Source organism: Episyrphus balteatus, chromosome 3 (genome assembly GCF_945859705.1).
Source record: "Episyrphus balteatus chromosome 3, idEpiBalt1.1, whole genome shotgun sequence".
In the NCBI taxonomy this organism is placed as follows: Eukaryota; Metazoa; Arthropoda; class Insecta; order Diptera; family Syrphidae; genus Episyrphus; species Episyrphus balteatus.
In genome coordinates, this window is record NC_079136.1 from 105,607,066 (window position 1) to 105,620,720 (window position 13,655).

Genomic DNA, 13,655 nt, shown 5'->3' on the forward strand with positions numbered 1-13,655 from the left:
ATACTCTTAGGCATAGCAACAATTCGTTGCATATACGAAAGTAGGAAAGTGATTATAAAGATGTTAGGCGCAGGCCCTTGATTATTTTACATTTAAGTTTCAGTTTCGTATGTTTCCATACTTGCAGAGGCTGCTATTTATTCCGTCAATTCCATTATAATCTTTGAACAACAACATTTTGAAGGTGCTACCACCAAGTGTTTTATGGCTAGAGTTAAAGTACTGTTTCACGGATGTCAATCGGATCATCCTTATTCCATTTTTGTATTTAATTTAATTCTTCCATCTCCCTTGCATTCAAGTTATTTTCAATATATTCTGAGAAATTTACTCTTGTGCATTCGATCCATAACCATGGACATCCATGTCATGTAGTCAATATTTCCTGTGGAGTTCCATCATCATCATGTCTAAATTTTTGTTACATTCAGACATAAATGTCTGTATTTATTTCTTGTTTTCTAAGAAGAAATAAATTTGGACATTTCATGACACCGCAATATCAGTGGGCACAAATTTCTCACACGACGCACGTCGAGATTGGACACTAATTTCAACATTTTTATGTTAAATTACTTTTGTTCATATTATGTTTTGACTTCGAAGGAAAATGATGACAAAAACAGCCTGTGTTCACTACATTCTAAATTAGATAATTTCGCAAGTTAGGTCAGTTCGAATTTCAAATTAATCTTTCGATCCATTTTATCTAGATGAGAATTAGCAATTCACCACTAACGGTCTCTATAAGGCTATAAGGCACTTAAATCCAAAATCAAACTTTTTGACATTTTCAATTTGTGTGCCAAAAATGAAATAAAAATGTATAATTAATGTTACACATAACAGGTCTGTTTGGGTAGGTACTGCCTAAAACAGAAATGATTCTCAACAACATTTTTAACCTAATTCCTGTTTGAGTAGACTGAAACTGTGTAGTTTTGTACAAAAAAGAGAGCCCCGGGTAAGAAAACTATTTCCCCTTCTTGCGAATTTCTGCCCAAAAGTTTTCTTCGGGCTTTCTCTCCTTTTCTTTACATTTTCTTGACGCATAAACAAAACAAACTTCAAAAATGCGGTGCGGCTTTGTCTTGTGTTTTTATTTTTATTTATTGCGTTTTAGTGGTGTAAAAATAAATTTATGCTTTATGTTAAAAAAGTAACAGAACATTTTGTCCTAAAACCGTTTGGGTACTTTTGCACAATTTTTCTTTCTCTGAGAGGATTTCATCCCCACTCCTTAAAATTTGACAGGTTCCTGTCTGCACAATGTATACCACTTTATGTATCATTTTAACAAATTCTATCTCATATATGATTAGTTTTAGGAATTTTTACATTTTAGCATTAACCCTCTGTACCCACACCTCTTTTTTGCGAATTTGGTTCATACTTTTTCATGTTGCTAGAACTTTTTTTGGTCTAACTATTTTAGAGAGAATCATATATATAATTGGTGTAGAATTTTCCGAGGAATTCGAATATTGTATTCACAATCCCAGAAAAATATATTTTCACACTTATAAAGACACTTTTTTGAGACCACTTTTTGTTTTTGTCCTGCCAAATTGGCACCCGTGTGCCGACAGAGGGTTAAATGTAAAATGTTAACCATCAGAATTTTTAAGCAAATCGGAGAATGTACTCGCCTCTATATGAACAACCCTGATAATACGAACTAATGATAAACGAACACCCCTAATGTGAACAGGAACACGCCATATTAAACATTTTCAGGTTTACTGGAAAGTGGTAGTCATTTTAAATTTCATTTCCATTTTGACTGGAATAGTATTTTTTAATTAAATTAAAATTTCTTAAAAGTTATAAATATTTATAAATTTAAGTTTATACAGTTAAGTGCCACAGAAATTCCGCGTTCGTGGACGTATATTAGACTGGGTCAAAAAAATAAAATATTTTTTTTTTTGAAAGTTACTTCGAAAATCTTGTTCAGGATGATGAAAAAAAAATTTGGTGAAAATTTGAGCCGTTAAAAAAAATTTTAAGAGGTCTATCATCGGTGTTTTTTATTTTTTTACATGAAATGATGTTTTACAACAGAACTGCTAGACGATCAAAGTAAAAAAAATGTCTGTTCATATTTTCTTATATAAAATTAAATTTCCTACAAAAAAGATCAAATTGAAAATTTTCGTCAGACGAGCCGTATTCGAGTAATTAAGCTTTTTAAATCGAAGTGTTTTTTCAATTTGACTGTTTCACTTTGGAATTTTGTGATGAGCAAATAAGTGAATAGAAAAATAAAACAACGAAAAAATTAAAAAATCAATTTTCAATTTCAAAATTTTCTAATTCACTGAAAATTCAATATTTTCAAATTAGCAAGATGTTTTCTTGTAGGGACTCAAACGTTCTATAAAAAGTTCCTTGGCAGCAAATTAATTGCTTTAACCGTTTAGAAGATAATCGTATTCAAATCGCAATGCATACTTGTCATAAGAAAACTATTGAAATCAGTGGGCATTGGTTTTGATACGAATATCTTCTTAACGGTTAAAGCAATTAATTTGCTGCCAAGGAACTTTTTATAGAACGTTTAAGTCCCTACAAGAAAACATCTTGCTAATTTGAAAATATTGAATTTTCAGTGAATTAGAAAATTTTGAAATTGAAAATTGATTTTTTAATAACTTCTTCAAAACTCAATTTAGGGAAAATTACTATGAGACCTTTTTTGTAGAGAATTAAATTTCCTATAAGAATCTGTCGTTGTTTTATTTTTCTATTCACTTATTTGCTCATCACAAAATTCCAAAGTGAAACAGTCAAATTGAAAAAACACTTCGATTTAAAAAGCTTAATTACTCGAATACGGCTCGTCTGACGAAAATTTTCAATTTGATCTTTTTTGTAGGAAATTTAATTTTATATAAGAAAAAATGAACAGAAATTTTTTTTAACTTTGATCGTCTAGCAGTTCTGTTGTAAAACATCATATCATGTTTAAAAATAAAAAACACCGATGATAGACCTCTTAAAATTTTTTTTAACGGCTCAAATTTTCACCAAATTTTTTTTTCATCATCCTGAACAAGATTTTCGAAGTAACTTTCAAAAAAAAAAATATTTTATTTTTTTGGCCCAGTCTAACGTATATATTCTTAAAATCTGTTGAGTGGGAGCCTCGGAAAAGGGTTCTCGACAACGGTTATAATATATTTGATGAATGATGATATTCGATCTCTGCTTGTGATATCTCGCTCATAAATCCATCTTTTCATATTTTGCTCAAAGAGCTTTCGGTTTGGTGGAAGGTTAGATTCGTAAAATGATCATATTAAAAAAAAAGACTTGTGGCACTCGAGGACTGCCGCGGTTTGCATTTTGCTTTGCATTTTTTGTCAACTTATGCAATTATAATTTGTTAACCTACCCTACACAAAACCAATGATCTGATTTTGTATCTACCTATCAATTCATACACCTGCAACAACAAGGTCACATTTGAAAACATGCATACACACAATCTCATGTCATAAACTTCTCCAGACCAAAAAATAAGAAAACACAAGAATACTTTTTCTCTTTTCTCTACAATCGCAACGCAACGCTTTACTCGTTCACAAATCACAATAATGTGTAAGTATTTTTAAAAAGCTGTAGGTATACACTATACCCGTTCAAATCTCGATTCAACTACATAAGATTTTACTTATTCGCGAAGAAACTTTTTCCCTTGTTGCACATTTTATTTTGTATACTAATGGCCAGTGTTAGTACTATATGTTTTTAGAAAGCTGTCGCGGACACGACTACGAAATGGATTGGACAAAATGTTTTGCTGTTTGTAGCAATGGTGCCAACAAAGTTGAAACTCATAATGCCAAACTCTTCATGAACACACTGCTTTCTTCATCGCCAAGTTCTTGCATCGAAGTTACTGCATGCAGAATTAAATAATGTGCTTAAAGATGTGATCATAGAAGTGACCCACTTAAACATTCTAAATAAGAGCCTCCAAGGAAGAGAGGAAAACATAATAACTGCAAAAGAAAAAAATCACAGAATTTCACGGAAAACTTCGGTTGGTCTTTATCTCTACAAGCAAACAAATCTAATTCTTTTCCGTGCGTTAAAAAGAATCTTAAAGAAAATTCATCGAAAGAATCAATTTTCGTTAGCTCCCGCATTCCTCTCATAGTACAGAGTTTATTAAATTTGCAGATGAAACTGTTGAGCTACTTTCAAGAAATGACTCTGAAAGTAAAAATGGAACTGAGAGGGAATTCAAATCCTTTTTTGAATAATTCGGTTGAACCTGCTAATCCACCGTCTGTAATACTGAAAGAAAACCTTATAGACTTAGCTGCGAACCCCTCGGGGGTCACGATCCACACTTTGAAAAACACTGGTTAAGTTATTAATTTTTATTGAATTTTGCTAAAAATTGTTTTCATTTATTAATACAGTCAAATAAGGTGAAAAAAGGGGTAAATCTCGGAATGAATGCTAATAGAATTTTTTTTTGCTGAATACCTTCGTTTTGGCATTCTATAACATACCTCACAAGTCTAGAAAAATCTCATCTAAAATCAAGGCAATCTGACGTTTCTGGAATTAGTGATAATAGGCTAATTTTTTGGTTTCTATGTTTGTTTGGATATTCTATAACTTACAACAAAAATCTAAAAAAATTCATTTCCGCAAGTCCTGATTTTCCTGGTTTGAAGATAAGGTGAATATTTTGAAAAATTGAAAAACTATACTTCAGATATTTGTGTCAGTTCAACATAAATATGGTACTTTACTTTTCAGGGATGGTGAGATTGATTTGTTTTGAAATCAGCGTTAAAAAATCTAAAGTGTTCTTATGATTTTTTTAAATCTGCACCTAACTTTAGTTTAACCTGGAAAATTAGGACTTGCGGACATGAGATTTTTTTTAGATTTTTGACATAAGTTATAGAATATCCAAACAAACATAGAAACCAAAAAATTAGCCTATTAGCACTAATTCCAAGCTTGTTCTAGGATGTTTTTTAGTGCATATCCCAAAATATCCCCTTTTTTCAAAAATTACAATTTTTTCATAGATATGAATGTTTTTTGCACTGCATTGTTTTGATTCATAATGATAATGGACATAAAAACCTTCATGCAAAATTTGGTTCCGCTACCATAACTTTTAAGGGTTTTTTGGTTGTAAGTTAGCAAGTGTTATAATAATATGGGTTGACAGATGAAAAACAGGTATAACTTTTTTCATGTATCATATGTGTATATAATACCATGGTCTATTTTTGCTAATTTTGAAAACCCCATTTCGCGCTTTGACCTTGAAAATCGTGACTTGCGGACATGAGATTTTTCTAGACTTTTGAGGTATGTTATAGAATGCCAAAACGAAGGTATTGAGCAAAAAAAATTTCTATTAGCATTCATTCCGAGGTTAAACCCTTATTTGACTGGATTATATTTCTATTTTAAACTGTTCGGTAATAGGAAACCAAATCTTATGACTTTCCTTTCCCCGAACACCACTTTTTGGAACTAAGCAACTCCCATAAATTTCGTTTATATTATTTTTTTTTAAATATTTATACAAAATTATAAATACTTCAATAATATAAATAACTATTCATCTTCTAATATATAAAATTCTCGTGTCGCAGTGTTTGTTACCAAACTCCTCCGAAACGGCTGGACCGATTTTAATGAAATTTTGTACACATATTGAGTAGGTCTGAGAATCGGCCAACATCTTTTTTTAATACACGTAAATGGTTTATTAATTTTTTTTTTTTTTCAAATTTTTGAAAAAACATATAACTTCAAAATTTAAGCAATTTAAGATCACCAAATGTGTTTTTACCTCAATTTTTGTTGAAAAATAAAGTTAGTTTATTTATTTGATCATATATTTTACGTTATATTTATTGATGTTTGGGCTTAAATGATCCGTTTTGTAGATGCAATTAATTAAATAAAAAAATTAATTCATATTTTACCCAACGTTTCGCTAGTAATTTCCAGCTTCTTCAGGGGTTAATATTTATTATCTTTAAAAACAAATTATAAAAATTGTGGTTTTAGTCTATTATTATGAAATCAGTTGAAAATATTTTAATTATTTAAATGGTTAATTATTTTGTCTATAGCACTTACTTTTTTTAATGAATTTTGAAATTTACATTATTTTAAATAAATTAACATTTAATAAACAACACATTAATAATTTAACATTCATTGGACAACAAAACTTAAGCCTAATATCACTTCTTATCACAGATCAATTGTTGTTACTTATGGCAACACTATATATCGAGCTGATATTGTCTAGGTCTTCTTTATGATTCATTGTTGTTGTTGATTTTTGTTGTATTCGCAGACTTTCCAATGTATAGCGAGTGGTGGTGCGGTTTTCTTTATCTAATATTGTTACATTGTCAAAGTCTGCGAGATGATCATTCTCTATCATATGCTGCGAGAGTGCTGTAGCTGATCTCTTCTTTCTTATGTCAGCTTCATGTTCTGATAGTCTTACTGCAAGCTTACGTTTTGTTGTACCTATGTATACCATGTTGCACATGCTGTTGTTGTTGCCTTTGCATGGTATTTGATATACTACATTATGCTGATCTGTTTTTTGTGTGGGTGGTTTTGTTTTTGTAAATATTGAATTTAACGTGTAATTAGCTCTGTGTGCGAAACTGCATTTATCTCTATCAATTGGCATTGTTTTGTTAAGAGAGCTGTTATCAGTTAGACGTGGAATATATGTTAAAGAGTAATATCTAGGGTTGCCAGATTTTACTTTTTGTGTTATTATTTGGTTATTTTTGTTTTGTATTAGGTGAAGTTTATTGTTAATTAGTTCATTGATTATTGTGTTCGGAAAATTGTTCATTTGTAAAATTGTTTTTATTTTTATGATGTTTTCTTTATGGTAGATGTTGTCACTTATATCTAACACTTTGTTGATGAAATTGGTTGCTGTATTTATTTTGTATTTTATTGGTTGGTACGACGTATAGTTAATCATTCTTCCTGATGAGATTGGCTTGGTATACCAGTCAAAAAAGATGTTGTTATTATTTCTTATGAGTTTCATCTCAAGGAACGGAAGTTGGTTGTTCATTTCTGTTTCTATGGTGAAGTTTAATTTCGTATGGTATTGGTTTAGGGTTTCCATTATTATTTCACTGTCTTTCTTTTTGATGATTGCAACCATATCGTCAACATATTTGGCTATGAATTTTATTTTTATGTTTGATTTTTTCAATTTATCTATTGTTTCGTCTAGTAGGTGGTCAAGTACAATGTCGGCAATTGTAGGGGATAGTGGGTTTCCCATAGGCATACCGAAAGTTTGGCTATAGAGTTTTTGATCGTATTTGAAGTAATTGTTATCTGTTAAGCAGAATTGTAGGATTTTTAGAAAATTATTTTTAGGTATTTTAGTGTGGGTTTTAAGAGTTTCCCAGTTTTTCATTATTATTTTTATGGCTGTGTATGTCGGTATATTGGTGAATAGTGATACTACGTCGAATGATACTAAGATATCTTCTTCATCCAATGTTACTTGTTTGATTTTGTTTTTTAGTATAAATGAGTTTTTGACATTGTAATCTTCAGATACCAAAGTTTTCAGGATCTGACCAATGTGTTTAGATAAATTATATCTAAACACATTGGTCAGATCCTGAAAACTTTGGTATCTGAAGATTACAATGTCAAAAACTCATTTATACTAAAAAACAAAATCAAACAAGTAACATTGGATGAAGAAGATATCTTAGTATCATTCGACGTAGTATCACTATTCACCAATATACCGACATACACAGCCATAAAAATAATAATGAAAAACTGGGAAACTCTTAAAACCCACACTAAAATACCTAAAAATAATTTTCTAAAAATCCTACAATTCTGCTTAACAGATAACAATTACTTCAAATACGATCAAAAACTCTATAGCCAAACTTTCGGTATGCCTATGGGAAACCCACTATCCCCTACAATTGCCGACATTGTACTTGACCACCTACTAGACGAAACAATAGATAAATTGAAAAAATCAAACATAAAAATAAAATTCATAGCCAAATATGTTGACGATATGGTTGCAATCATCAAAAAGAAAGACAGTGAAATAATAATGGAAACCCTAAACCAATACCATACGAAATTAAACTTCACCATAGAAACAGAAATGAACAACCAACTTCCGTTCCTTGAGATGAAACTCATAAGAAATAATAACAACATCTTTTTTGACTGGTATACCAAGCCAATCTCATCAGGAAGAATGATTAACTATACGTCGTACCAACCAATAAAATACAAAATAAATACAGCAACCAATTTCATCAACAAAGTGTTAGATATAAGTGACAACATCTACCATAAAGAAAACATCATAAAAATAAAAACAATTTTACAAATGAACAATTTTCCGAACACAATAATCAATGAACTAATTAACAATAAACTTCACCTAATACAAAACAAAAATAACCAAATAATAACACAAAAAGTAAAATCTGGCAACCCTAGATATTACTCTTTAACATATATTCCACGTCTAACTGATAACAGCTCTCTTAACAAAACAATGCCAATTGATAGAGATAAATGCAGTTTCGCACACAGAGCTAATTACACGTTAAATTCAATATTTACAAAAACAAAACCACCCACACAAAAAACAGATCAGCATAATGTAGTATATCAAATACCATGCAAAGGCAACAACAACAGCATGTGCAACATGGTATACATAGGTACAACAAAACGTAAGCTTGCAGTAAGACTATCAGAACATGAAGCTGACATAAGAAAGAAGAGATCAGCTACAGCACTCTCGCAGCATATGATAGAGAATGATCATCTCGCAGACTTTGACAATGTAACAATATTAGATAAAGAAAACCGCACCACCACTCGCTATACATTGGAAAGTCTGCGAATACAACAAAAATCAACAACAACAATGAATCATAAAGAAGACCTAGACAATATCAGCTCGATATATAGTGTTGCCATAAGTAACAACAATTGATCTGTGATAAGAAGTGATATTAGGCTTAAGTTTTGTTGTCCAATGAATGTTAAATTATTAATGTGTTGTTTATTAAATGTTAATTTATTTAAAATAATGTAAATTTCAAAATTCATTAAAAAAAGTAAGTGCTATAGACAAAATAATTAACCATTTAAATAATTAAAATATTTTCAACTGATTTCATAATAATAGACTAAAACCACAATTTTTATAATTTGTTTTTAAAGATAATAAATATTAACCCCTGAAGAAGCTGGAAATTACTAGCGAAACGTTGGGTAAAATATGAATTAATTTTTTTATTTAATTAATTGCATCTACAAAACGGATCATTTAAGCCCAAACATCAATAAATATAACGAAAAATAAAGTGTTTTATTGTTTTGATACATTTTTTCTTGTTTTTTTCTGTCGAAAAATATAAATCATTGTGAAGTCATATAAATCACATTTTGTGGAAAACGTATTCATGTTTAATAAATATGTATAAATGTTTTATTATTATAGAATGTAAGCCAAATAAAATGCAAACAAATGCAATATTATGGGAAGGGTATATCCCAACTCAAGACAACACGATATCCATATCGAATACCTCGGCAGAATTACTCAATACATAGCTAGACTCAAGATAGTCCGACTCAAGATAGCCCGACTCAAGATAGCCCGACTCAAGAAAGTCCCACTCATTCCGTGTATTTTTTTGGGGTTAATTATGACGGATTTTGTAATTGGTTATTGGTTGGAGTGTGTTTTAGATTGTTAAGGAGAGTAAAGAATAGGAAAAATAAGGTGTGAGGGCAATTTGATCAGTTTTGTTGATTGGAATTCTTTAGTGTCAACTGGGAAAGTGAATGTGATCTTTGGTTGGTTTTGCACAATAACAATAGGTAGGTATAGTCTAAGAGCCCAGAGCAAATTTAAGAGTGGAGGTATAACATAAATGTATGTAAAGTGAATTTATCAAGGGGCACGGTAGTGCCCAGCCAAGTTCTCTAGCAACTTTGGCACTACACCCTTATTTACAGGAAACAACTCAGGCCATTTTCGACCCCCCTCTAACTTCCACACCAAAGATGCTAAAAATTTCAAGCTTCATTTGTTAAGCTGGTCAAAAAAAAACTCCTCACAAAATTTCAGCTTGCTACGATGAGTAGTTTCTGAGATATAGGGCTTCGAAAATCTCAAAAACCGTAACTGACTGACTGACTGATTCACTCACTGACAGATCATCAAAATTATGGAGAACTTCCCGTTATCGTAGAAACTTGAAATTTTGAACGGTGATAGGACTTGTGGTGTATACAAAGGAAAAAATCGAAAATTTGAGATTTTCAATTCAGGGGGCGTGGCATCCGCCCATTTCCGCTGAATTTTCATCAAATATTATAGAGCACTTCTGATTATCTTAGAATCTTGAAATTTGGTAGAATGGTAGAACTGGTAGTTTATACAAAGGAATAAATTTAAAATTTGAGAATTTTAGCCAGGGGGCGTGGCATCCGCCCATTTCCGCTGAATTTTCATCAAATATTATAGAGCACTTCTGATTATCTTAGAATCTTGAAATTTGGTAGAATGGTAGAACTGGTAGTTTATACAAAGGAATAAATTTAAAATTTGAGAATTTTAACCAGGGGGCGTGGCATCCGCCCATTTCCGCTGAATTTTCATCAAATATTACAGAGCACTTAATTTAATTGTTTAATTGTTATACAAAGGAAAAAATTTAAAATTTGAGAATTTCAGCCAGGGGGCGTGGCAACCGCCTATTTTCACTGAATTTTCATCAAATATAGAGATTTTCAATTCTACAGCCTTACCTTGCAAAAAGTAGTGAAATCACAACAAAAACATTACTGTTAAAAAAAGAGCCAAGTTCTCCTATGTTGAAATTATGCTGGCACAAAAAGTACTGAGATGTAAAAGTGTACCAAGTTCTAAAGTTTGGGTTCAAATTCGTATCAATAAAATTTTTATTGTTTACTTGGCAATTTTTGAAATAACTTTAAAAATCGGAAATTAAAAGAAAAATTGTCAAGAGAACAATAAAAATTTTATTGATACGAATTTGAACCCAAACTTTAGAACTTAGTACACTTTTACATCTCAGTACTTTTTGTGCCAGCATAATTTCAACATAGGAGAACTTGGCTCTTTTTTTAACAGTAATGTTTTTGTTGTGATTCATATAAATAGATTACACGGTGTTATAAAAATGAGGTTTCAAAATATACGCGGGCGGAGACCTATCAGGTTTTGTAGAGCTAGTCGCACTGATTACGAAACGGTATTTGAACATCCCCTAACACCCCCAAAATCTGGAGTTACGGGCAAAAAACGGTTTTTTGGACCTTCACCCATTGAAAAAATCCTAGCTTCGACAACTTTTTACCCATTTTCGATTTTTTTACAGTTTCTGATAGAACAATGTATAAAACATGTAACTCGGTTAAACCACTTAGAATTTATAAGCTATCAAAGTTCAAAAATTCCATTTTTTTCGTCATTTGCCCAACTTCGGCATCAATTTAAAGTATATGTTTTCAAAACAACATGCTATTTAAAAAATATATTCTAAAACTATATCTATTTCTCAATCAATCCAGGTATTTTTTATGAAAATCACTTCAAAATTGGCTTAGAAAAAAAAAATTTTCGATTTCAACCCAGATACAGAAATTCGAACTTTTAGGTATAGAACAAAAATGTTGTTTTGGCACGTAGTTGGATAACTTGGGCGCCAGGATTTGATAACGAGTTTTTGTAGAGGAGCTCAATACAAACGTTTTTTTCTTTGGGAGGGGGGTCTATCTCTCCCCGTTTAGGTGGGAGGGGCATTTTTCTAAAAAAAAAATTATCAAAATAAAAAAAAACTATTAAAAAACAACGGCAACACTTCTAGTAATAAATGATACCATTTCCGAAAGGAAATATTGTACATTTGATTCATATTTTTAAATCAATATAATATAACCAATAGTTTTTGAAATAATCGATTTCAAAGTTAAAAATAGGAAAAAAAAATTTTTTTAAACTCATTTTATACTATTTTTGTCCAGACTGTGAATTTTAGTAAAAAAAAATACTCACACAGAAAACTGCCTCAATTGATTCCTTAAAGAACAGAGAAAACTATATGTTTCTGTCTCTTCTAGTTTATGAGAAAATTGAAAAATAAAAACAAATAAAAACAAAAAATATTTTGAAAAAAGAAAAATCTGATAAAATAATTTTTCAATTTTCTCAAAAACTAGAAGACATAGAAACATATAGTTTTCTCTGTTCTTTAAGGAATCAATTGAGGCAGTTTCTGTGTGAGTAATTTTTTTTACTAAAATTCACAGTCTGGACAAAAATAGTATAAAATGAGTTTTAAAAAATTTTTTTTCGCCTATTTTTAACTTTGAAATCGATTGTTTCAAAAACTATTGGTTATATTATATTGATTTAAAAATATGAATCAAATGTACAATTTTTCCTTTCGGAAATGGTATCATTTATTACTAGAAGTGTTGCCGTTGTTTTTTAATAGTTTTTTTTTATTTTGATAATTTTTTTTTTAGAAAAATGCCCCTCCCACCTAAACAGGGAGAGATAGACCCCCCTCCCAAACAAAAAAATGTTTGTATTGAGCTCCTCTACAAAAACTCGTTATCAAATCCTGGCGCCCAAGTTATCCTACTACGTGCCAAAACAACATTTTTGTTCTATACCTAAAAGTTCGAATTTCTGTATCTGGGTTGAAATCGAAAACATTTTTTTTTTAAGCAAATTTTGAAGTGATTTTCATAAAAAATACCTCGATTGATTGAGAAATAGATATAGTTTTAGAATATATTTTTTAAATAGCATGTTGTTTTGAAAACATATACTTTAAATTGATGCCGAAGTTGGGCAAATAACGAAAAAATGGAATTTTTGAACTTTGATAGCTTATAAATTCTAAGTGGTTTAACCGAGTTACATGTTTTATACATTGTTCTATCAGAAACTGTAAAAAAATCGAAAATGGGTAAAAGCTCGAACTGTGTTTTTATAACATTTTAAGTGTATTCATATCATAACCCCTTGATGTGTGCGATAATTATAAAAAAAAAACATTCTAAGGCTTTTTTCTTAAATTTTCAAATGGGATGAAAAAAGGAAAAACCGCTGTGTACACCATCTAGGCCATCCAAATTAAACTTTCTCTTATCGGTGAACTTACAAGTTTTTTCCATTTTTTATCCCCACGCTTTTACAAAAAATTCTCTTTTTGACACGACTGACTTTTTCAAATGCGAATTGAATACCAAAGAATATTTTGTGCAAAATCATTCTTAACAAGTTAAAAAAAATAACCACACACAAGAGCGCCTACAAGTTACAGCACCTTACCTTAAAAGAAAAATAAATAAGCTCTTGTTTGTGGGGTTTCTAATTAGACAGCTCTAGTTCTAATTACACATACATATGCACACGGTATGTGTATACAAATACAAATATGCACATACACAAGTAGAATGACAGTTCTGGCTAAAATTTTGACAGTTTTTATCTAATGTTGTTTCCGATTGGTCTTAATTCTTATACCAACCAAAACTTTTACACCTAGTTTTAAAAATTAATAAAATGTAAGTCA

The 13,655-nt window shown here is 30.5% G+C and overlaps 1 protein-coding gene across 2 annotated transcripts in view; it reads left to right on the forward strand.

Annotated features, from left to right (window-relative positions):
- The window catches only part of LOC129916481 (Krueppel homolog 2), a 65,290-nt gene that overhangs the window by 13,530 nt on the left and 38,105 nt on the right, over window positions 1-13,655 (forward strand). The window lies entirely within an intron of this gene.